This window comes from Camellia sinensis, chromosome 15, assembly GCF_055761805.1.
Source record: "Camellia sinensis isolate YWXY chromosome 15, ASM5576180v1, whole genome shotgun sequence".
NCBI lineage: Eukaryota > Viridiplantae > Streptophyta > Magnoliopsida > Ericales > Theaceae > Camellia > Camellia sinensis.
Genome location: NC_138975.1, coordinates 88,021,165 through 88,045,091, shown reverse-complemented (window position 1 = coordinate 88,045,091; position 23,927 = coordinate 88,021,165). Strand labels below are relative to the sequence as shown.

The 23,927-nt window shown below is 33.6% G+C and overlaps 1 long non-coding RNA gene across 2 annotated transcripts; it reads right to left on the bottom strand.

The window, feature by feature from the left end:
• Positions 1 to 14,492: 14,492 nt before the first annotated feature.
• LOC114284832 (uncharacterized) lies at positions 14,493 to 23,927 on the bottom strand. Of its 2 annotated transcripts, none has more exons than XR_014357279.1 (3): positions 23,665 to 23,927; positions 23,452 to 23,570; positions 14,493 to 15,152 (listed from the first exon to the last, which is right to left on the bottom strand). It is a non-coding gene; the product is annotated as an uncharacterized LOC114284832 (long non-coding RNA). The 2 variants fall into 2 exon arrangements; XR_014357278.1 differs by having other exon boundaries at positions 14,493 to 15,144.

Sequence of the window (23,927 nt, the reverse complement as noted above, 5' to 3'; positions counted from 1 at the left end):
ATATTTAACAACCTTCGGGGTATGTTCAGAATGGGTATGAATACAAAGTGTACAAATTAAAGAAACACTTCATGGATTGAAGCAAGCTCCGCGTGTATGGAATACTAGAATTTATCAATATTTTCATGACAATGGTTTTGAAAAATGCCCATATGAGCACGCACTATACTTGAAGAAGGAAGCTGATGGAAGCATATTGCTTGCTTGTCTTTATGTTGATGATCTAATTTTCACCGGCAATAATCCAGCCATGTTCAAAGAATTTTAAAAAAACATGGTCCAAGAATTTGAAATGACAGATATTGGATTGATGGCTCATTTTCAAGGCATTGAAGTGGCACAAAGAGAATATGGAATTTGTATTTCCCAAAGTGGCTAGGCCAAGGAGATTCTCAAGAGATATGGTATGGAGAATTGTAATTCAGTGAACACTCCTGTAGACAGTGGAGTGGAGCTCAAAAAAGGTACAAAGGCTGGTGATGTGGATCCAACTTATTTCAAGAGCTTAGTTGGAAGTCTTCGCTATCTTACTTGCACCAAGCCAAACATACTCTATGGTGTAGGACTGATTAGCAGATATATGGAAACACCGGATCAGTCACACCTTTATGCAGCAAAAAGAATTCTTCGTTATATCAAAGGTACAATCGATTGATGGTTTATCCTATAAACCAACAAATAATTTTAGTCTTGTTGGCTATTCAGATAATGACTGGGGACATGACTTAGATGAACGAAAGAGTACTACTGGGTTTGTTTTCTTTATGGGAAATACAGTGTTCACTTGGTCGTCCAAAAAGCAAGCTATTGTGACACTATCAACTTGCGAAGCTGAGTATGTTGTAGCCAACTCAGCTGTGTGTCATGCAATTTGGTTAAGAAATGTGCCAAAGCATTTAGGATTTCCACAAGAAAATCCTACTGAGATCTATGTTGATAATCGTTCAGCAATTGCATTAGCAAAGAACCCAGTTTATCATGAAAGAAGTAATCATATTGATACATGCTATCATTTCATCCGAGAGCATGTGAAAAAGGGAGAGGTGGAGTTACTTTCTTGCAAGTCTCAAGATTAGTTTGCAGATATTTTCACGAAGCCATTGAAAAATGACCTGTTTAACAAAATGAAGATGATGCTTGGGATGAAGCAACATGGAAAAGTAAGATTAAGGAGGGGGGGGATGTTGTGGAGTAATCTTGCTTCACCACCACCTATCATGATTTTTTTCCACCGGCCTAAGAGTAGAAGTATAAAGGCTGAAATCAAGTTTTTCAACAAGTGGTTGCAACCATTTGAAATTCACAACCTTACCTGCATTTGCATTTAATGGTTTCACATTGTCTAATTTATTCTAATTTATCTATAAATAGCCTATGTATTGTAGAGATCGTGTGTGGGAGAAAGAAGAGAGTTTGAGAGTAAGAGTGTGTTTTTTCTCCTCAGTGTATGAAACAAATCTATTTTAGATTATAAATCTTCTCTCTGGTATTTGTTTTTGTGAACCATCATAAGTGGTTTGCACCCCACTTCCACTAACAATAGTCTGGTGCAAAACTTTTGAACTAAACAATGGACTATTAGTCCGGATGGACTAATAGTTCAATCTCACCCCTCAGTCCCTCAAAACCAACACCACCAAAAGGTGTAGTGAGAGCAATTTTGTACCGATCCTATTTAGCAATTTGTAAAAAAATAAACTATGATCTCAAATATAACTTTTTTAGCCAAACTAAAATAGCAAAAAAATATATATATTAATTGGCTATCATATTTTTTTAAATCACATTATCTTTCAATTTTTTGCATATTTTTTAATAAAAATTTTTTTGCAGCTGCAATATATTTTATCAAGGCTGGAATCCTAGCAAACCTCTCTTTGAGATGCTTGTACTCCTGTGCAGGTTCATTGAGGTTCTCTTTATGTCTGTCTCTCTCTCTCTCTCTCTCTCTCTCTCTCTCTCTCTCTCTCTCTCTCTCTTAATTTGAATAGTTGATTTTATCTCCTTACTAGTTCACAAACATTGTGATGGCGTTGATTAGAATATAAATATATATATATATATATTATGAAGCTTGCTGATTTTTAGATCTAAGTACTTGTGTTTCTAGCATCATAAAGAGTTAATGATACTTGGGAATTACAAAGAACAATCAAATGCCTAGTTAATCACTGTTGATTGCATTGCATGGAAATCCACTAACAACCATAAATTTTATCATTAGATTTTATTGTTGTTTTCTTTTATTGTTTATTTGCATTGTATCATTCGTTTAGGTTGCATAACTTGTATATTCATGCATATGGGCCTGGATACTCGTTGTTCATTCATCTATCTTGCTTCATTTCTTTGTTTTTAGATGCTTTATTTGTTTAAAATCATGATTTTTATGCATATATCCCATGTTTAGACGTCTACTGAGCCCTTAGGTTCATATTATATACTTTTGCATTAAAATCCATGCTTTAGGTCATGTATGTTGTGTACTGAGCTGAGGAAAGACAGTGAATCATTATAGACACAAATTTCGAAACATGAAGTGTTCAACACATTTTGGAATTCATGTTTCTAATGTTCACTATTAAGTTTTTAGATTAAACTGTGTTAATTATCTGATATTAGGCTCCTTTTTCCGATCTATATTACAAATCATTAATTACGCATTTTAATTAAAACAAAACCTCTGATTAACGAAGAATAAAAAATTAGCAGAAGATAATTTAAGGAAAAGAATTGTTTTATTGAAATTATAAGGATTTAGAACCCTTAGGTACAAAATACAACTGTTGGGTTTGGAACCCTTTACCTATCTCTTGCCATTGTATCAGATGTTTGCAATATAGGCTCTTGGGTTCTCTTGGTTTCTCTTTTTCTTCCTTGCGAAGACTTCTTCGAGTTCTGATTTCTTTCTCTCTCTAATCTCTGATTTTTAATCCTTTGTTCTTTTCTCTTGATTTCTAATCTTTTGATTTCTCCTCCTTCCTTTGATGTGATGGTCCTCATATTTATAAAGGGTCGTCTAATCTTTTTTGTTTTGTGGGCATGATACTGGCTAATTGAGAAAGCTCAAGACCCGAGGCATTTAGGTGAGTGGCTGACTCTTGCCTTTTAACAGTTTTTAAGTGTTCCATATATCAAGGAAGAGGAAGAGGAAGTAAATCATAAAAAAAGAAAAAAAAATGTTGTTACACTTGTTTTATGCATGTTATTTACTTATTTATGTGTGTATTTTGGAAGGATATATACAACTTACAGAATATGCAATTAATACCAGGGCACTGGTGACGATGAAGTTGCGAGACGGGAAAGTGAATGACAATACAAAGGTGAGAAGATTACCTCTTTATTTGTTTATTTTTTACCATGGTGAGGAAAGTTTTTGGAGCAATTCTGAATTTGTCTGTAACAATTAACTTGTTTAGATTGCTTATAATGTATGATCTTTTGATGTGGCACAAATCTCGAGTCTTAGACATACAACATCAAAAACCTATGTTTTTATTTATGGTGAAACCTTATTGGTCCGTGAAATTACATGTTATGTCCAACGGATAAATGGCGCCAACAAAACTTGTATATGGGTGCTGGTACTAGTAATATATGGGTATATAACATGGAAAAACTTAAAGAAAGTAGGATACGGGGACAATAGGGGAACGTTTGAAAAAAAAGTCTTATTTATAATGCACTTTATGTAAAAGTATTTTATATTGCATTATATGTCACAGTTAGAAAACCAAATGCAAACCTCCTTAATGTCAAAAGTAAGGTACAAATCGGAGTTTTATGGTATTACATTGAAGAACCTACGAACCTAAGCTTAATTCTAGAAACATGCTAATATAGAAAAAAAGTCCCATCCAGCCAACTTCATGTATTTATATAAGAAAGTACTATTCTAGTTGAGGCACGACTTAGGTATATACTAGGTACTAATGTGGGTTCGTGTGTTGAATGCCCGATATGCATGCGAAGTACCCTGCAAAGTATTAGTACCCAATACATACTAGGTATGGGTATGGCATTTTTTTGAAGTACACATGATGCAGGGTATAAGAAACTCAAGAAAGGGTAAATTCAAAGAAGCATGCTTCATAGCATCTCATAATCCCATTGGTTGTTGAGAGATGACTACCCTTAAGGTTCATCATCGTCTCTCTCATTGGGATATAGATTGAATTGAATGATATAATGATCTCTCTCTCTCTCTCTCTCTCTCCCCTTTTGTCATTTCCATCAGACCCTAACTTTATTGTGAGCTAGATGTCTTGATAAATTGCCCTTTCCAATGTTTTGGAGGGGAACTCTTTCTCTTTCAATTCTTTGAGTGGAAACAAAATTTTGTTTTGTTCTCTTAAAACACGTCACTCCCCTCACCCGTTCAGATCTTTGTAGCCCCTCACCCCTTATTTCTCCCCTCACTGAACTCTCTTCATTTTCACCAATATCTCCCTTCCATTTCCTTTTTTATTTTTGTCTATATATGTTGTATGAGTGTATATATATCTTGTAGTCATGCAGATCTTTATATATATAAATATTTTGGTCATGATCTATATATATATATATATATATATATGTGTGTGTTGCTGCAGTGGGAGGGCAAAGTTGAGACCACGTTGGAACCAATATATGTTGTATGAGTGTATATATATCTTGTAGTCATGCAGATCTTTCTATATATTATATATATATATATATAAATATTTTGGTCATGATCTATATATATGTGTTGCTGCAGTGGGAGGACAAAGTTGAGACCATGTTGGAACCAACTGAAAATTTATGCCAAAATCTTTTGGTGGTTTCAAGGGTGAACCTTACAGAAGTTATGTGAAGACAGGCAGTTCTTGTCTTATACCTTTGCTTAATGGCAGTCTCTTAAGTCATTGTTCATGCTCCATGTGAAGCATTTGCACTACTCTCTCTCTCTCTCTCTCTCTCTCTCTCTCTCTCTCATATTTTGGCACTTCCCTCACCCCAAATAGCCTCTCCCATTCCAATTCCTCACCCTTGAAAATCCCTAATGTAGGATAACTACTTTGGTAAGGGTGACAGGAATACAAGAGATCAGGGGCTCTTTTGGAGAGTAAATAATAGTTGTAACAGAGTATTTGATGCAGGGCAGTGCTGTTAGGGGCTGCTCTGAGGCTGTGAAAATGCTGAAATTTAAGAGAGAATGAAAGGAGGAGAAGAAGAAGATATGTCTAGGGTCTAGGAATCACTCCTAGAATCCTTTAGGCATCACACCTAAGGTTTGATTGCATTACATAAACACAATCCATAAGAAAGTTTCAAAGTTCTGAATCTCTAAAATATCAACTTTACTAAATTATAGGTATTACATGACTTTATATAGAATTAGGAAACTTCCTAAACCAACTACAACTAAAAAAGGAAACTACTAAATCTTTAATTTTAAAAAACCCATCTAAGACTAAATAAGATATATAAACCAAAACTAATTAAACAACTTTACCCGCAAGACGACCCATGGGCGACCCAGATAACCCAAATCAAACCAAGCTTTAAGTGCCATCAAATGGGGTAGGCTACATGAATCCTCTTCTACACTCGACTTTATCAAAAGTCATTTGGTTAATCAAATTAAGGAGATTCATATCTCTATTTATTATACTAGCCCGTGTCAATCTAAGTTTGTCCCTTCTCCGAACATTTCCCTCTATTATCATTGTATTGCATCTCTTCACTATTGCCTCTGTTGGTGTCCGTTGTACATGACTAAATCAAATCAATCTTATTCTCTCTCAGCTTATCTTCTATTGGTGCTACTCCTACCCATTCATGAATATACTCATTCCTAACTCTATCTTTTCTAGTCTTGTCACATATCCACCTTAGCATCCTCATCTCAACAACACTCATCTTATTTGGGTGTTATTTCTTAGTTGCCCAACATTCTGTCCCATACAACATCGCTAGTCTGGTAGTCATTCTATAGAACTTTCCTTTTAGTCTAGTGGGTACTCATTTATCGTATAGTACCCCAGATGCATTAACAACGCCTTAATTCCATGAACCACATCTACTCTAATCTCCCCGACCGTTGTGATAATTTATCCTAAATAACGAAAATGTTCACTTTTAGGTAGTTCTTGGTTCTCAATCTTCACTTCTCCTCTGCTTCCACTATTACTGTTACTGAAATTATACTCCATGTACTCTGTCTTAGTTCTGCTTATCTTAAATCTTTTAGATTCAAGTGATTCTCTCAAAGTCTCCAACTTAGTGTTAACTCCTCTAGTCCCATCAACTAACACAATATCATCTGCAAAAAACAGACACCATGGCACATCATTCAATATATTTCTCGTCAACTCATCCATGACTAAAGCAAAAAGATAAGGACTTAAGGTTGATCCTTGGTGTAACCCTATAGTAATTGGAAATTCACTTATCTCTCCCGCAGGCGATCTAATAGTGGTCACCAAAACTTTATACATGTCCCTAATCACATTAATGTAACCTTTTGTCACCCCTTTCTTCTCTAACCCCCATCGGATTATATCTCGAGGCACTTCATCATATGCTCTCTCAAGATCGATAAAAACCATATTAATGTCTCTTTTCTTTTCTTTATACTTTTTTATTACTCTCTTCAAAAGGTAGATTGCTTCCATTATTGACCTACCAGGTATAGATATAAATTGATTATCTAACACTTCTGTTATATCTTGTAATCGACATTCTATCACTGTCTCGCACACTTTCATTATATAACATGCTAGCTTGATTCTTCTATAATTGTTGCAACTCTGAGCATCTCCTTTATTCTTATAAATCAACACTAAAATACTTTTCCTCTACTCCTCTGGCATTTTCCTAGTTAACAAAATCTTACTAAATAACCTAGTCAACCAAGAAACCCCTTTCTTACCCAAACATTTCCAAGCTTCAATAGAGATATCATCGAGTAAACCTATTATGACACTTTGGTGGTAGTTTTGGTTTCTTTATTTTTTTGGATTTTGTTTTGTTTTGTGTAGTTTGATGCTTTAAGTTGTTGAGCTATCAGGGTTCTTTCTTCTTGCTAGATTTTTAAAGTTTACATATTTTCTTCTACGCTTTTTTATACTACACAGATTTGTTAAGGAAAATGCTATAGACTCCGAATGAATTACCAAATATTCTACCAAATCTCTTACATGAGTGTGGGACCCACACGCATGTGATTTGTGTGAGTCCCACACCCATGTGAAAGATTTGGTAGAATATTTGGTAATTCATTGGGGGTCTCTAGCATAACTCATTTGTTAAACCGTCTCACTGAGCCCTAATTTATTGCTCAAAGTTATTTGGATCAGTGTCGAACAAGGGCATGTGCATTCCAAATGTTAGTTGTTCAAGTTATGAGCAGTACCACCATTTATCATTCTACACGCTATTTGTTATGTTTTGTATCCTTCCATATCCTTCTGCCTACGTGAGCAAACCCAAGTCAATGATTATCTGAATGTTTGGTATGTTTTGTTGGCATGATGTTGTCTATGTTATTAGGAAAGGTCAAGACGGGAGAGGCGCCGATTCTTGTCTTTTAACAGTTTGAAATGCTGTATATAGAAGAGGAAGTAAATCTCAGAAGTAACACAATTTTACTTGTTTTATGTGTTTGTTTATTTCTTTATTTATTTATTGGTAAGGATTTATGCAATCTACGAGGTATGCAATTCAAGAAAAGGAATTGGTGAAGAGGAAGCTGAGGAATGGAAAACTGAATGATAACACGAACTTAAGAAGATTACTACTTGTTGAGTGCTCTTTATTCTATATATTAATAAATAGGGATTGTGCATCAGAGTAGTAGGTAATCGGTGGGTGTCCTCTTGAAAATTTGTTCTCAACTCTATCTTGGTATCTGTTTATGCTAAGTTTGGTTAGGTATACTCAACTCTATGTTGGTGTTTGTTTATGCTTAGTTCGGTTAGGAAATCTATTTGCTAAGTGTTATTGTATCTCAAAATCCTATTTGAACTCTTTTGTGCTAGCATTTTATATTAATATATTGATCAAAGAGCACTCAACATGTAGTAACCTTCTTACCTTTGTGTTTTCATTCTCTTTTCCATCCTTGTGCTTCTTTTTCACAAATTCCTTTTCTCAAATTGCATACCTCATAGGTTACATAAATCCTTAAATAATAATAACAATAATAAATAAGCACATAAAACAAGTGAAACAACATTTTTTGGGGGGATTTACTTCGTCTTCCTTTTCCTTGATATATGGAACACTTGAAATTGCTAGAAGGTAAGAATCAGCCTCATCTAAACACCTCTCAAATCTTAACCTTTCTCAATTACACAAACAATCTCAACAAACAATCAGTTGATCACTGACTAGGTAGGCTACCCCCCCCCCCCCCCTTCTTTCTCTCTCTCTCTCTCTCTCTCTCTCTCTCTCTCTCTCTCACAGATGAAAAGGAACAAGTAAGAGTTGGGAATGAAGATTCCTAGCTTAGTACATTTTTTTTATTAGCTTGCTTTTGGTTTTGGCAAGTACCAAATCAATGTTTGATATTAACTAAATGAATGAACTCTTGCTTTTAGTTTTATTTTTATGCAAAATATATTTTTAGAAATTATAAAAATATATATTTTTTACAAACATATCCCCTCTGTACCTGTATCCTATTTTTGTAGGCTTCATCACATTGTTGTATCCATGCTTCCTAGGTCTAGTGTCACAATGGTATCTTACATTCATGTAAGATATATGTATATTTGACACATATATGCATATATCTTCCTTATTTATGTAGTTTGTGGGAGGTTATGAAACAAAGAAGGTGGTTTTTTATTTTTCTTTATCTAGAATGAATTCTCTCTCTCTCTCTCTCTCTCTTAATCATGAAGCAAGCACCCAATGATAAATGAGATATAATAAGCTAATTATAAAGCATATACATATTCAACGGATACAAATTCAACGTAGTGAATCCTCAAATAATATGACATGGACACAACTAGAAAATGCTACTCATGATCTTGTTATAGAAATGGAATTATGTTATTATCTCTTATATATGTATACAATAAATATTTATATAATATGAAATGATAAGTAAATATTTCATACTCGTAACAAGAATGCTTAAATAGTCCGTAAGAGTTTATTATCACCATATCTTATCTCATCTTACAGACTAAGTATAGCATGCATACATAATTACAATCAGCCCTTCATCCTCCTAAAGTCTCTTCTTTAATAAAAGAATTCCAGGCCTTTTGCATTTTTCTACAAATTTAAGCGAAATTTAAATATCTTTAGTCTTAGCAAATATATATTTCCAACTTGTATAAGATAATGATTTGTCAAATTCCAAAATTTTTATAATCATGTATTAATTTCTTAGTCAAACTCCTAAGAAGTGTCGGACGAATTTCTTGACCTCATGCGTTCTCTTTAGCTCTGTGTAATATATATGTATATATGTAGGAAGTTCAGCCCTTGTGGTTTTTTCAAAGATAGGATTTGGCAAATTGATTGAATGTGTCAAATGTTGATGTTGTCATCTTGCTTTAAATTATTGCTCTCCTAAACATCACATTTTGAGGTTCCTTTCTCTCTTCCTTAACCCTTTAGTATAATAACTATGTTACAATGGTTGCTTACAAATTAATATTTCCAACTGGTGTGGCGTGAAGTAGGTAAATATTCATGTTCTTTTCTTCTTACATAATGATGAAATCTTTTGTTGGTATGAAGGTATTGGTAAAATTTAGTTCAAGCCCAATCAACAGTGATTTGAATAAACACAATATAGCGATCCCGGTTTCGATCCTTCTTTCACGTTTTGTCATTTTGATTGGGCCGGTCGGGGGTCGAGCTGCCTGGTTAGCTCGCGTGGGTCCAGAGGGCAGCGTCCCTTGACGGATCCGGGGCAGCGCTTGGGCAAGGTCGAGGGGCAACGCCCCTCGAAGCAAAAAGGAAAAACGCATTCAAAATTGCTTGTCCGCTCGAGCAGCCGTTTATGCGCTCGAGCGGACTTCACAAATTTTGTTCCACGCTTGAGCGGGAATTCAGGCGCTCGAGCGGGGACTGTGTCTGCAAAAAAATACTAGGAGAGCGTATTTCACGCTCGAGTGCAGGGTTTCACGCTCGAGCGGGAGTCTGTGTCTTATACTCGAGCGGGGCTTTCCATGCTCGAGCGGACCGCGTTTTATCAGCTCACGAAAGTGACATTTCAGATCACTTTTTGCAATCCTCTCTCTCTCTAAAAGTCTCCAAGATCCGGATCTAGAGCCTCTCTCTCTAGAAACCATCTTCTCTCTTTGATTTCTTCAAATCCATTGGATTTTAGACCTACGTTCTTCACCAAAGTTGTATAACTTCTCGAGGGCTTCGTTGTGTGTGGTGGAGGTCGAGTTTCGACACCGTAAATTTTGGGGTTTTATTTCTATTCTTCTTCAATACTTGAGGTAGGGATTTTCTAGACTCTAATATGATTTTTAGCTTAGTTATTTACTATTATGGATAGATGATGAGATTTGGTTGTGGTTTGGACAAATCTAAGATTTGGGTAAATCTAAGATTTGGGTGTGAAAGGAAAAGAGGGGTTTTTGATGTATGAGAGATAAATGAGTATGAGGTTTGAATATACGATCTTAGTGTACCAAAATAGTTGATTTTGAGTGTTTGGATCAATATTGGAAAAAGGGGATTTTTGCCCTAATTTGATAAAATGATTATTTTGTATAAATAATTAGAATTAGCATTGAATATGTTAAATTGGATGGTTATTGATGTAGGTGGTGAAATTGGATATGTAATATCTCACACCTTTGGAAGTTTTAAATAATTATTTATCTTGAGATTTAATATATGTCTAGAGATAAATGTATTGGGTTATCAGTGGAGGATAGTCATGATTGTTGTAAAAATTGTATAAGGATTAGGCGATTTAATGCTAATCTATTGTTGGTGTCATTGAATATGATCATGTTATAAATACTTTGTATATGTATGTTTATTGGGAGGAGAAAGGAGATGTACTCCATATATGATTATGTTTACAAATACATTGTATATGTATGTTTATTGGGAGGAGATAAGGGATGTACTCCATATGTGATTATGATTATAAATACATTGCATATGTATATTTGTTTGAGAGGAGAAAGGGATGGACTCCATTTAAAGCAAGTTGGCCGGAGTGTCCTGGGTGAAAGATCCGAAAGTATATATATAAATGGGTGCCGGTTCCCGCGGACGAAACATCAGTAAAATGACAAAGTTTGAAATGTTTATGTGTATTTTGCATAGTTGGAAAACCATTGAGTTGTAATCTCATTTTGGTTGTTGAAAGATAATGGATTTAAGTTATGAATTGAGTAGTATATATATGAACTAGAAATGAATTGAAGAAAAATGGAATAATATTGGTCTTAGTGGCATATGAATATGCAGGCTTGTGGATGCTTCCATATCGGTATTGTTTATGTACGTGGGATTTATACATTTGCTAAACTTCATATATTGTGTTAGATTATCTCTACTGGATTGTTGGCTCACCCTATACGGGAATATCATTTTCAGGTGCAGTTGAGGTGTTACCTCCAAGGCAATAACATGGATGGACTTTTGGGAAGCAAAAGCTTCATATTTATGCTTGATGTGTGCATGTTTGTTATTTGTAAAGCCAAGGGCTTAAGTTGTAAAGAGCGAGACTCTATTCGTGTAACCAAGTAATGACTTGGAAAGATGTAAGCCTTCATAGCATTTAATTGTTTGCTAAATAGTGAACTCTGATGTATGAATGTATTTTGTTTCTCATATTTCTTCCGCATATGAGTTACCTTTATTTTATTATTTTGGGGGCGCTACACACAAATAAAAATCAGGATTTGTGATTGAGTTCTATGCCTTAAACAGATTAAGGACTTCCCTGGAGGTAATTAAATGAAGAAGAAATGGAACAAAACAGAATATATATTTATTCGATCAAATTGTCACTTGCTATTAGTTACACGAACTTAAACAAGAACAAAGAAACGAAAAATACAATGATTGACAGAAAGAAGAGAAGTGGGGGGTTGGAAAAAGCTATCACTAATCTATGCCTAACAATGCTAAGTTAAACTACTCCTAGATAAACTCTTGGCGAGTGTTTGATGATTGAGAGATCCATTTTTTCATTCTTTAAGTCCTCATTTTATACTTGCTTAGCCATCTCATGTTATAGTTATCAATACATGATCTTCCTTGATCTTTGCCCCACTCAACCATATCCCATATCTTCATAGGAACTACTTGCAGATTTTGTATTTTGACTAGATATTGATTCTCCCGATTTTAGCATATGGTTTCTCATTGATTTTAACAAATATCTTTATTGGCTTTATTTAATCTCTTCGAGCCACATCATCATCTCTTCTATACCACTTAACTAGCATACTTGTCACTCCATATTAGCATATATGTCAACAGAAATAATAAAAACAAATGTGGCCAAGGTTATTCTTTAAAAATAATTTATAATTTTAATCAACAAACCATAATTGAACTTGGCCAAAACTAATAGGTCACAAAAGACAAAAAAATAAAATGTAGTGCAAACATAAGGATAGGCATTTGTGACGAGTTTGAATTTTAGCAAGTGTTGATGGGTTTGAATGATGAGGTATGCTAAGTGCTCTATCATTCATAGTCCGCATATATCATCGCTTTTCTTTTCTTTTTTCCTATTTTCCGCCTATCTCACTGTACAATTATGAAGTTTTGTTTTACATCGTTGAAATTGAAATGTGATCTAGTCTTTCAATTATGTCCACATTAGCAGAGATGTAGCGATAATTTTGATTTAGGGCTTGACGGCTGTCCAAAAGAGGACTACAAACTTTGGGGTATAATCATTGATGATGATAAGTATAAATTTGTTTCCAAAATTAATCCCCATAATATAGAGCTGATGTGGTCCTGCTGGTGCACTGGGAATGGATTTTTTAATATGGAGCCGTTAAATGTGCTGCTACTTTGCTTCAAGGAGAGACCAGTCAGACGGTTGATTTCTACAGCACTGATTTGGATGGCCCATGATGCATACACCGACTCATACTTGTAACTATGACTTTATGGAGCTATTTATTCGCCGTGGAGCTTCATTTGATCAGAGGTGTTATGGTGTTGGACAATTTTTTTTCGTACCTAGAAGGGAAGCTGCCAGTAAATACAACTGTTGAATCAAATATCGAATGGAACTACGATAATATTTATTATCTACTTATCTCCATTCAAAACTTTTTGTTACCTTTTCCAGGGGGAGGAGGACATTTACAGTAGATATATTTTTTTTTTCTTTTGGCCAGAACTCTGTTTTCCAGGTCATCAATATTTTTTGAGGAGTGGAATCCTAGAAAACCTTTCTTTGATTTGCTTTTAGGGCTGAGCATGGTCATAGAGGTTTCCCCCCCCCCCCCCCCCCCTCTCTCTCTCTAATCATTTGACTGCATTTTCGCTCAAATTGTTTGCCAAAGAATTAATGTTTTACCCTTTTAATAGTTCAAAAAATTGTGTGATGGCATTGATGAGAAATTTTGAGAAGCTTACTAATCTTGAACATTAACATTCCTGCAAAAAAAGCAAATGATTCTATCAGGGTGCTTGTATTGAACACCAAAGAAGTTGAGCTAGAAATTTGTCACTGTGCGAAGGAAGGAAATCTTGTAGAACTGGCTATTCTTCTGATGACTGCTAGGGAAGAAGTGGCTCTACTCATGTCTCAGATCATAGATGGTTCTACTTCAAATGGACGCATATCTATCCACCAATATATCTTAAGTAAGTTGGAAACACTAATTTGTGATGAGTACAAACCCACATCAGTCAGGCAAGGAGAAGAAGGCCGTATTTACATCCGTATTAGTGCTGCTTGAATTTTTTGAGATAGAGGGTGACACTATCAAAGCATATATTCGGCAAGAATGAGCTAATATAGTACTCCTAGTGGTGGTTGCGTTTCTAGCATCAAAGAAGAGTTAATGATACTTAGGATGGTTCATTTAAAACATAAAAGAAGTCTCAAATGCTAGTTAATCATTGTTGGTTGCATTTCTTGAAAATCCAAGACATTCAATTCTTAACACCCCCTCCCAAACTCAATTCTTTTTCTCGTGTTGATTTTTCATTTATATACTTTCTTTTTCCTGATCTAAAAAAGGGAATAACATATTTGTTTTCATTTCTGGCCATAGATTCTTTTTCATTTCCTTTTTTCATTGATGGATTATTCTCAACTGATATATATCTACAATTCTTGCATCTCTCCCCTCTTGATATGTCCTTTTTCGTTCCCTATGTGGCACGCTCAATTCTTTTCAATTTATTCGACGCACTGTGACAAATGTCAAAAGAACAGGCGGCCTTAGATATTGCATGGCTACTCTAGGGAGCGAGGATACTGCCAAAGTACCAAGGCATTAATTTGAACAAGATTTGGTCTGTGACTTTTGCTTTTCTGTTAATGTTCATACAAGTTTTCTTTTTTTCTTATCAAAAAAAAATTATTGAATAAAATAAACATACAATACATACGAGTATACATCAATAAAAAGGAAGGCAAGAGCAAAAAGCATCAAAATGGAATTTCAAATCCAAACTAGGTTGGCACTGGGAATATCACCCAATCATTTGCTTGCTCCTGCCCAAAGTGGGTGAGAGACCAACAAACAAAGAAGACAACCACAAATAGAGGCTAAAACAAACAACAACAACAAAGGCAACCAATAAGCAAGAGCAACCACCAAGCGAACCAGCGAACCAGCAAACCAGTAATAGCCACTAAGCAATTCCCTCGCCTCTAAATCCTCCACCAATGCACTGCCTAACCTGACTGAGATTAGAGATCAGATCCTGAGCTAAATAAGACAGCCCCTTTAAATAGGATTTTGTACAAAGAGCAATTCTAGTCTTCACAACTTCACTCAACTCCTCACTAGTAAACTGAGCACTAAACACACAATCATTCCTGAGTTTCTGAACTGACCATGACAAAATAGCAAGTACAGCTCTCCAAATTTTCAATTCCATTTTGCCAAGCTCAACTCCAAACCACCACTAGAGCACACCTTCAACTGTCCTAGGCGGAACCCACTAAAGATTCCACCAATTTAACAAGTCAGACCATGCCTGTCATACTCCATAACACAAAAGCAGAACATGATTACTAGATCTTTTGCAAAAAGGGCAAACATTTGTTGCATTATCACTCACAAGATATAGTCTTGTCGGCTGGGCCGGCCCAACAATTTGATGAGGTCATCAAATATAAATTTTGATTTGAAGATATATTGGCAAAAGAAACATCAAATATATTGTTTTTTTATTGGCAAAAGAAGTTTTATTGATGTAAATAAAATACAAGAAGTACTTGGAGCTTGTAGTGCCGAAATATTTTTTATTGTGTTGTTTGTTATTAAGATGATATTGTGCATCATAATTTTTTCATGCAGCTTTGGGTTGTTTAATTTATTTATTTTTTGTGCAGTACTTGGAGATTTTAAAAAGTATATACTTCCAATATAAAAAAGAGATCAACAAATCTATTGAAGGACAAACCAATGAACCAAAGAAATTACTGTCCAAGGCTGACGTCTCACGGTGGTTGATTTCTTGTCCTAGTGGAGATGTTCCGATTATCCTCAACATCATAAAAAAGAGGATAATTATAGAAGACACTTGGAAGTTCACGGGAACAAACCACCACAAAGATTTGTTTCGAGTTTGCTTCCAACAAACTATCATAAACTCAATATTGGAGTTATTGAACAAGATTGAGAAATTTTGACTTGTGCTTTACTACGAGATGAAAACTTGGGGGTAGTTAGCTATCAGTATAGTAACAAGGGCAAGATAGATATCATGAAAAGTGCAATAATTTATAACATGCAAGAAAATGCCGTAAAAGATTATATACGTCATACAAAGTATGTCATAAATATATTAAAAATGACCTTCTACGGCATACAAAATTATGTCGTGAAAAGTGATGATTTATAACATGCAAGAAAATACCGTAAAATATTATATACGGCATACAAAGTATGCAATAAATATATTAAAAATAAATTTTTACGGCATGCAAAATTATGCCATGGAAAGTATGATGATTTATGACATGACAAAAATATCATAAAAAATTATATACGATAGACAAATTATGTCATTAATGTTTAATTCATTACTCTTTACAACTTTACCTGCATCCCGTAAATGATGCTCAACTTTCTACGGTATATCATATAATGTTATTTGTGTGCATGCCGTGAAAGAGTTTTTACGGCATGCATTGCAAGCCGTAAAAATTCAATTTTGTTGTGTTACAAACATCACATTCAATTATAAAAAAAAATACATTCCTCTTCCCCAATATACATATTTTAATCTACTAAAATAGTCAAAAATTAAAGTAACATACTAAAATGGATAGCTTTTTAGAGTAATGTTAGAAATTTCAAAAGTTCTATCAAAATTTCTATCAAATGTCTTATATAGGTGTAGGACTCACACCATTTGGGTCCCGCACTCATGTAAGACATTTAATAAAAATTTTAGTAGAATTTTTTAAATCTTTAACATTTTTGCACTTTTTAAATCAGACCTTAGTTGTGGGAATTTAAATAAAAAAATAAATGCATGGACAAATATAATTTGTTAAAAAATTATCATAGCTATAATAATGAGTACGTGCTACATCGCTGGTTGTTGCAGTGCTTGGAGGTTTTAAAAAGTATATACTTCTAATATAAAAAAGAGATCAACAAATCTATTAAAGGACAAACCAATAAACCAAAGAAATTAGAGTCCAATGCTGACGTCTCACGATGGTTGATTTCTTGTCCTAGTGGAGATGTTCCAATTATCCTCAACATCATAAAAGAGAAAATAATTATAGATGAGTTCACACGGAACAAACCACCACAAAGATTTGATTCAAGATTTTCTCCAACAAACTATCATAAACTCAATATTGGAGTTATTGAACAAAATGGAGAAATTTTGACTTGTGCTTTACTACGGGATGAAAACTTGGGGGTAGTTAGCTATCAGTATAGTAACAAGGGCAAAATAGATATCAAGAAAGCCTAATTGGAGGTATTCATCGAGGGCATGTTAATGGTGCTCTCTCACAAGGAGAGTGAGATTAGTTTGTTGATTGTAGAGATGACGGACAAACTAGTCAAGCAAATAAATTCGGATATGCTAGTTGATTCTTCCTTATTTGATAAGCTTCAGTAAGTATTTTATATTGAATATTATTTTATTACAATTATTTTCATTAATATCATGTTATTTATTGAGTTTTATTTATTTTACAGTTTGGCAAACTGTTTAAAACGTTGTTTCAAGGATGTGGAACTGGTATGGGTTTCTCGACAGATGAACAAGGCTGCTGAAAAAGCTTCCACACACGTTAAAGCAACTTTTTGGTCTTCTAAGGTCTTGGATGCAGAGATCGCAGCCATAAATGACATTCTTGACAATGACAAAGGAATGCTGGTAGCATATGATGTTGATGAATAGAGCAAGCTACAGTTATAGCTCCCTTGGTCTCCTCTGAAATTGGAGCTGGAAGTAGAAGATACCTTCTAAATGAAGCAACCTTAACTGTTCATTTTATTAGTTTATATGTTTGCATTATATATAGTAAAAAAATTATATCGATTCGATAATCAAAATCATATGATTTCAGCCGTTTCAAAATCAGATTTTTTTAGCCGTTTCAAGCAACCTTAACTGTTCTTTTTTTTTTTATATCCGATTTTGAAACGGCTGAAATCATATGATTTTGATTATCGAATCGATGAAAATTTTTTACTATATATAATGCAAACATATAAACTAACAAAATGAACAGTTAAGGTTGCTTGAACTTCATTTAGAAGGTATTTTCTACTTCCAGCTCCAATTTCAAAGGAGACCAATGGAGATATAACTGCAGCTTGCTCTATTCATCAACATCATATGCTACCAACATTCTTTTGTCATTGTCAAGAATCTCATTTATGACTACGATCTCTGCATCCAAGACCTTAGAAGACCAAAAAGTTGCTTTAACATGTGTGGAAGCTTTTTCAACAGTCTTGTTTATCTATCGAGGAACCCATACCAGTTCCACATCCTTGAAAAAACGTTTTAAACAATTTGTCAAACTGTAAAACAAATAAAACTCAATAAATAGCATGATATTAATGAAAATAATAGTAATAAAATAATATTCAATATAAAATAATATTCGATATAAAATACTTACTGAAGCTTATCAAATAAGGAATAATCAACTAGCATATGCGAATTTATTTGCTTGACTAGTTTGTCCGTCATCTCTACAATCAACAAACTAATCTCACTCTCCTTGTGAGAGAGCACCATTAACATGCCCTCGATGAATACCTCCAATTAGGCTTTCTTGATATCTATTTTGCCCTTGTTACTATACTGATAGCTAACTACCCCCAAGTTTTCATCCCGTAGTAAAGCACAAGTCAAAATTTCTCCATTTTGTTCAATAACTCCAATATTGAGTTTATGATAGTTTGTTGGAAAAAATCTTGAATCAAATCTTTGTGGTGGTTTGTTCCGTGTGAACTCATCTATAATTATTTTCTCTTTTATGATTTTGAGGATAATCGGAACATCTCCACTAGGACAAGAAATCAACCATCGTGAGACGTCAGCATTGGACTCTAATTTCTTTGGTTCATTGGTTTGTCCTTTAATAGATTTGTTGATCTCTTTTTTATATTAGAAGTATATACTTTTTAAAACCTCCAAGTACTGCAACAACCAGCGATGTAGCACGTACTCATTATTATAGCTATGATAATTTTTTAACAAATTATATTTGTCCATGCATTTATTTTTTTATTTAAATTCCCACAACTAAGGTCTGATTTAAAAAGTGCAAAAATATTAGAGATTTTAAAAATTCTACTAAAATTTTTATTAAATGTCTTACATGAGTGCGAGACCCACATGGTGTGAGTCCTACACCTATATAAGACATTTGATAGAAATTTTGATAAAACTTTTGAAATTTCTAACATTACTCTAAAAAGCTATCCATTTTAGTATGTTACTTTAATTTTTGACTATTTTAGTAGATTAAAATATTTATATTGGGGAAGAGGAATGTATTTTTTTTTATAATTGAATGTGATGTTTGTAACACAACAAAATTGAATTTTTACGACTTGCAATGCATGCCGTAAAAACTCTTTCACGGCATGCACACAAATAACATTATATGACATACCGTAGAAAGTTGAGCATCATTTACGGGATGCAGGTAAAGTTGTAAAGAGTAATGAATTAAACATTAATGACATACTTTGTCTATCGTATATAACTTTTTACGACATTTTTGTCATGCCATAAATCATCATACTTTCCATGGCATAATTTTGCATGCCGTAAAAATTTATTTTTAATATATTTATTGCATACTTTGTATGCCGTATATAATATTTTACGGTATTTTCTTGCATGTTATAAATCATCACTTTTCACGACATAATTTTGTATGCCGTAGAAGGTCATTTTTAATATATTTATGACATATTTTGTATCACGTATATAATCTTTTACGGCATTTTCTTGCATGTCATAAATTATTACACTTTTCATGACATAATTTGATATGCCGTAAAAAGTTACAAATGAGAATAAAGAAAACAAAACCAGAATGGACCTACTCTTAAACCCCATATGAATTTGTTTTGATCCATCGCAGTCCTTCCTAAACAAAGAAAATTAATATTAAAGACAATGACAAACAATTTGTGAAATGAATAATGGAGAAATTCAGGACCAAATAGTATTTTATATATACATTTACAACATTATAGTATAACGTTTTCTTGAGATTGACCCGTGTTTTACATCAACAAACTAACAAGCAGCCAACCAACCATTCCACAAAAATGATTATAAAAGAAAGGACAACATTTCAGCTATACTTTATATCCTAATCCATGCAAATTCTATTTACAATTAAGCTAATGTGAATGAGATACAATAAATAAAAATAAATAAATAAAAAATGAAGTTGAGTGAAGAAAGATTAGTTTAACTTTTCGATATTGGTGCCTATAAATAGAAAAAACCTCAACATCCCTGTGACACAAGCAATATGGGCTTTGAGTTATGCAATTGTCACGAATAAGGGCAAGATTGCATTCAGACAATTCCTGATTGAAGGCTTAAAGGAAGTTTGGTAGAGCACGACACATCAAGTAGTTAATTTAAAATATTGGGGTAAGAAACGGCTTGTAAAAGATCGATGGTGCTTCCACAGATAATGTAGGAACAGGTTGAAAAGAAAGTAGAATGGAAAATGTTATCCTGTTCTAGCTAGCTCTAATACTTTCATTGAACCATCAATGAGAAATTTCAATCACCGCCATGAATTATGGAACCAGGTTAATTCACTTCAAATGTCATTGACAAACTGGCTTGGAACATTAAGCCAGACAATATCACCTAGACATCTGCTCAAGTCATTTTGTGCAAACAGGAAGATATATGCCTCTCCAATAAGTGGGTACCCTAACAAAGGAGAAACCCTCATCTTCAATACATAAATGTACTAGTGGTTAATTCCCATCTAATAGTGACACAGAACACTGTTGTTTTGTGCATTGCAGTATATTTCTCAAATCCTGTTCTCTCTTTCGTTGCACAATCCTTCCCTTATCTTCATCAAGTTTCACAAAAAACTTAAGCAAATCTCTAAAAAAATCTACTCTAAAATGAAACATCATACAAGACAGCAAAACGTAATAAGACCTGAAAGATATCACAGAACAATGCCAAAAAGCAAGATTGTCCTCTGTATTGAACATGAGAAATGTTGGAAGAACTGTAATTAACAAAACCCAATTGTGCTAGCTTACAAGGCTCTGTATACATTCTCCGAAAAATGTTGGAAGAACTGTAATTAACAAAACAAATGACTAAGCACTCCATCAAATGAAGTTTGTCATGTACGCAAGAGGTTATATTTCCTTACCTTAATGAGCTTATTGGTAGAAGCAGACTTTATGGTTAGGGTCTCTAAACCAGGAAAAATCCAAACCAAGCCATCCACAATTGTTGAACAAGTGGTTGATAATACACTTATTATCTCTAACTTCAAATGCTTCAAAGCAGATAGTGGAGGGAGCAAGTTACACTCAATTCTCCAGGAAAAATTATGGGCTTGTTTGGTTTTCTTTTGGGAGAGTTATTTTTGAAAAAAAAATTCAAAATTTTTTTTGGTTTGTGGTTTTTCTTAAAAAATTTCCAAAATCACTCTCTTTTACACATCAATCAATTATTTTTTCTCTCTCCTCTCTCTTTTTTAATAACTTTTTCTCTCACACACATCTACTCAATTACAATAAAATATCAAATCATCTCAAACTCCCAAACTCCAAAACTATTTTCAAAATCTACAACCAAACAAACCAAAAAAAATTCTAAACTCTCTCTCCCAAATTTTTTTTGAAAATCACTCTCTCAAAAACAAACCAAACACACCCTATGGCCTTCGAAAAGTCACATGACAAGAAAATCATAACTAATAAAAAACATATACAACATGACCCCAAAATAAAAATAAAAAACAAAAAACAGATTATTCTTGCAGATTTTATATATGATATTTTTGAAACAATTCGTCACCTTGAATGGTCTTTTGGTTTGAAACGAGAAGACCCAAATATAATTGTATATGTTATAAGGAAAAAAAAAAAGGGGGAGTATTTTTATAGAGAAGTTAAACAGAACAATGTAACATTTTTTAAATAAAAAAAAAAAAAATTCACAAGTAGAATTTTTGAACAAAAAATCCATCCAGATTGATGTTACTGTGCTTATTTTAGAACTTGAACCACAATTTGTGCTGGCTTATTTTAAAGTTTGAGCCACAATGATTGGTATTTTAGTTTTAAAGAAAAATAATTATAGGTTGTGTATGAATTATAAATTTAGATAAAAATTTAAAAAATAAAAGAAAATAAGTAAGCATAATGTGAATGAAATATAAGTTTAAATTTTTTTCTCCATTTTTTTCCTTCTCTTTGTAAATTCTTACACAAATCTATGTTCCAAATACAATTATGATCTAAACACAACGTAAAAATCACATAATTCTATATGTGAATTCTTCATATCATTGCTCTTATGGAAATTAAGGACCTAAGGAATGCTGTTTTCCAAATTTATTTGGATATGATCCCTACCACACACAATTTTCTGTACACTTTACTTCCCAAATTATTGTAAGAGTTGATTTATTTTGAAATGAATGGCCCTAATTAAACCATATCATCTGCTTGCTTGTTTTCATTTTTCAGAAAACACTTTTCAAAAAATTTTACTTTCTTATTTTCCGTGTTTTTTTGTTTTTACTAAATTTTTTTAATATTTTAAGCAATTTTTTTAACTTTTTAGACACACCTAACATAAATACACCTAAAAAGTTAAAAAATTGTAAAAAAAATCTTTTAAAAATTCACGAAATACCAAAAATACAAAAAAAAAATACAAGAATTCAGTACATTTTTTGTATTTTTATGTATTTATTAATTTTTTAAAATATTTTTTCATAATTTTTTTACTTTTTAGATATATCTAACTAAGGTGCGTCTAAAAAAGTAAAAAAAATGCTTAAAATTTAAAAAATATTAACTAAAAACAAAAGAATACGAAAACCAAAAAACTCAGTTTTCAAAAAACTTAATCCAGAAAGCTCGAACCAAACACACCGATTAATTCTCTATAATTTGTGTTTGTATAGTCTTACCAAAAAATATAGAATGGACGAAAAAGTCAAAATGAACTATCAGTAGCGGAGTCAGAAATTCAAGGCAGAAGGGGCACATATTACACATCATTGAAAAGAAAAGAAAAAATCCACAATATAAGGGAAATGGTGTAAATATGAAAAACTCAAGGGGCATGCGACCTCCCTGGCCTCAAGGACTTGAGGTTTGGAATTGAAACCTCAATGTGTTGCAAGTTTTTACAGAACTCAACACACAAGTACTCAATCAATGGGTAGCTTTTGAATTAGTTTCTTGAAAACATTGTCTCTGATCTTGGATTCACTCAAGAGTCAGTTTTTTTAAACAAGGTAGGTTTATAGAATAACTGGGTTGGATGTTACAGTACTCTCCAAATACAGTACAGTGATTGATTGAGCAACAATCACTGTATTGTCAACACAAGCGTTAAATTCAGTTAAAGCATTAAAGTCTATCACAACAGTTAAGTTCAGATCATCAGATCGACAACACAAGCGTAATCATAATGTCAATCTTCAGCAAGGAATATCAAATTCAACATCAATTCATTCTACTAAACCACCGCAAAATCATAGAAATCTCGAAATGCAAGCGAAAATCAGCATGTAAAAACCAGAAAGCAAGAGCTAGAGAGAGAGAGAGAAGGTACCGTGAAAACGTTCTTCGAAGTAGACTTTGACTGAAGCGATCGCAAAGATGTCCTTTTTGTTCAATCCCAAAACGAGTAATCACAGAAGTGAAAACACATTCAATAAGGGCATGAAAACCCTAGAAATCAAAATCAAAGAGAGATGAGAGAGGAGAATCGGAACACATGAATTCAAGGCTTAGAATCGAATTAATCGAATAGATATGCAAACACCAATTAATCGAATCCGTGGAAGGGGCTTAGAATCAGAAATGAACTCCAAGCTCGGAATCGAACTCCAAGCTCGGAATGGCAGCGGCTGGTGGTGGTCGATGGTGGTGCTCGTGTGCTTGTGTGAATCCAAGATCTATGTTACTTTCATCTCAAATGCAAAGAATGTATGAAGATCTATCAGGGGATTTGAAGGTTTGGTTCGTTTTCTAGGGATTTGGAGGAGGAGGAGGAGGAGGAGGAGAGAGCTCTCTCGCTCAAGTAAC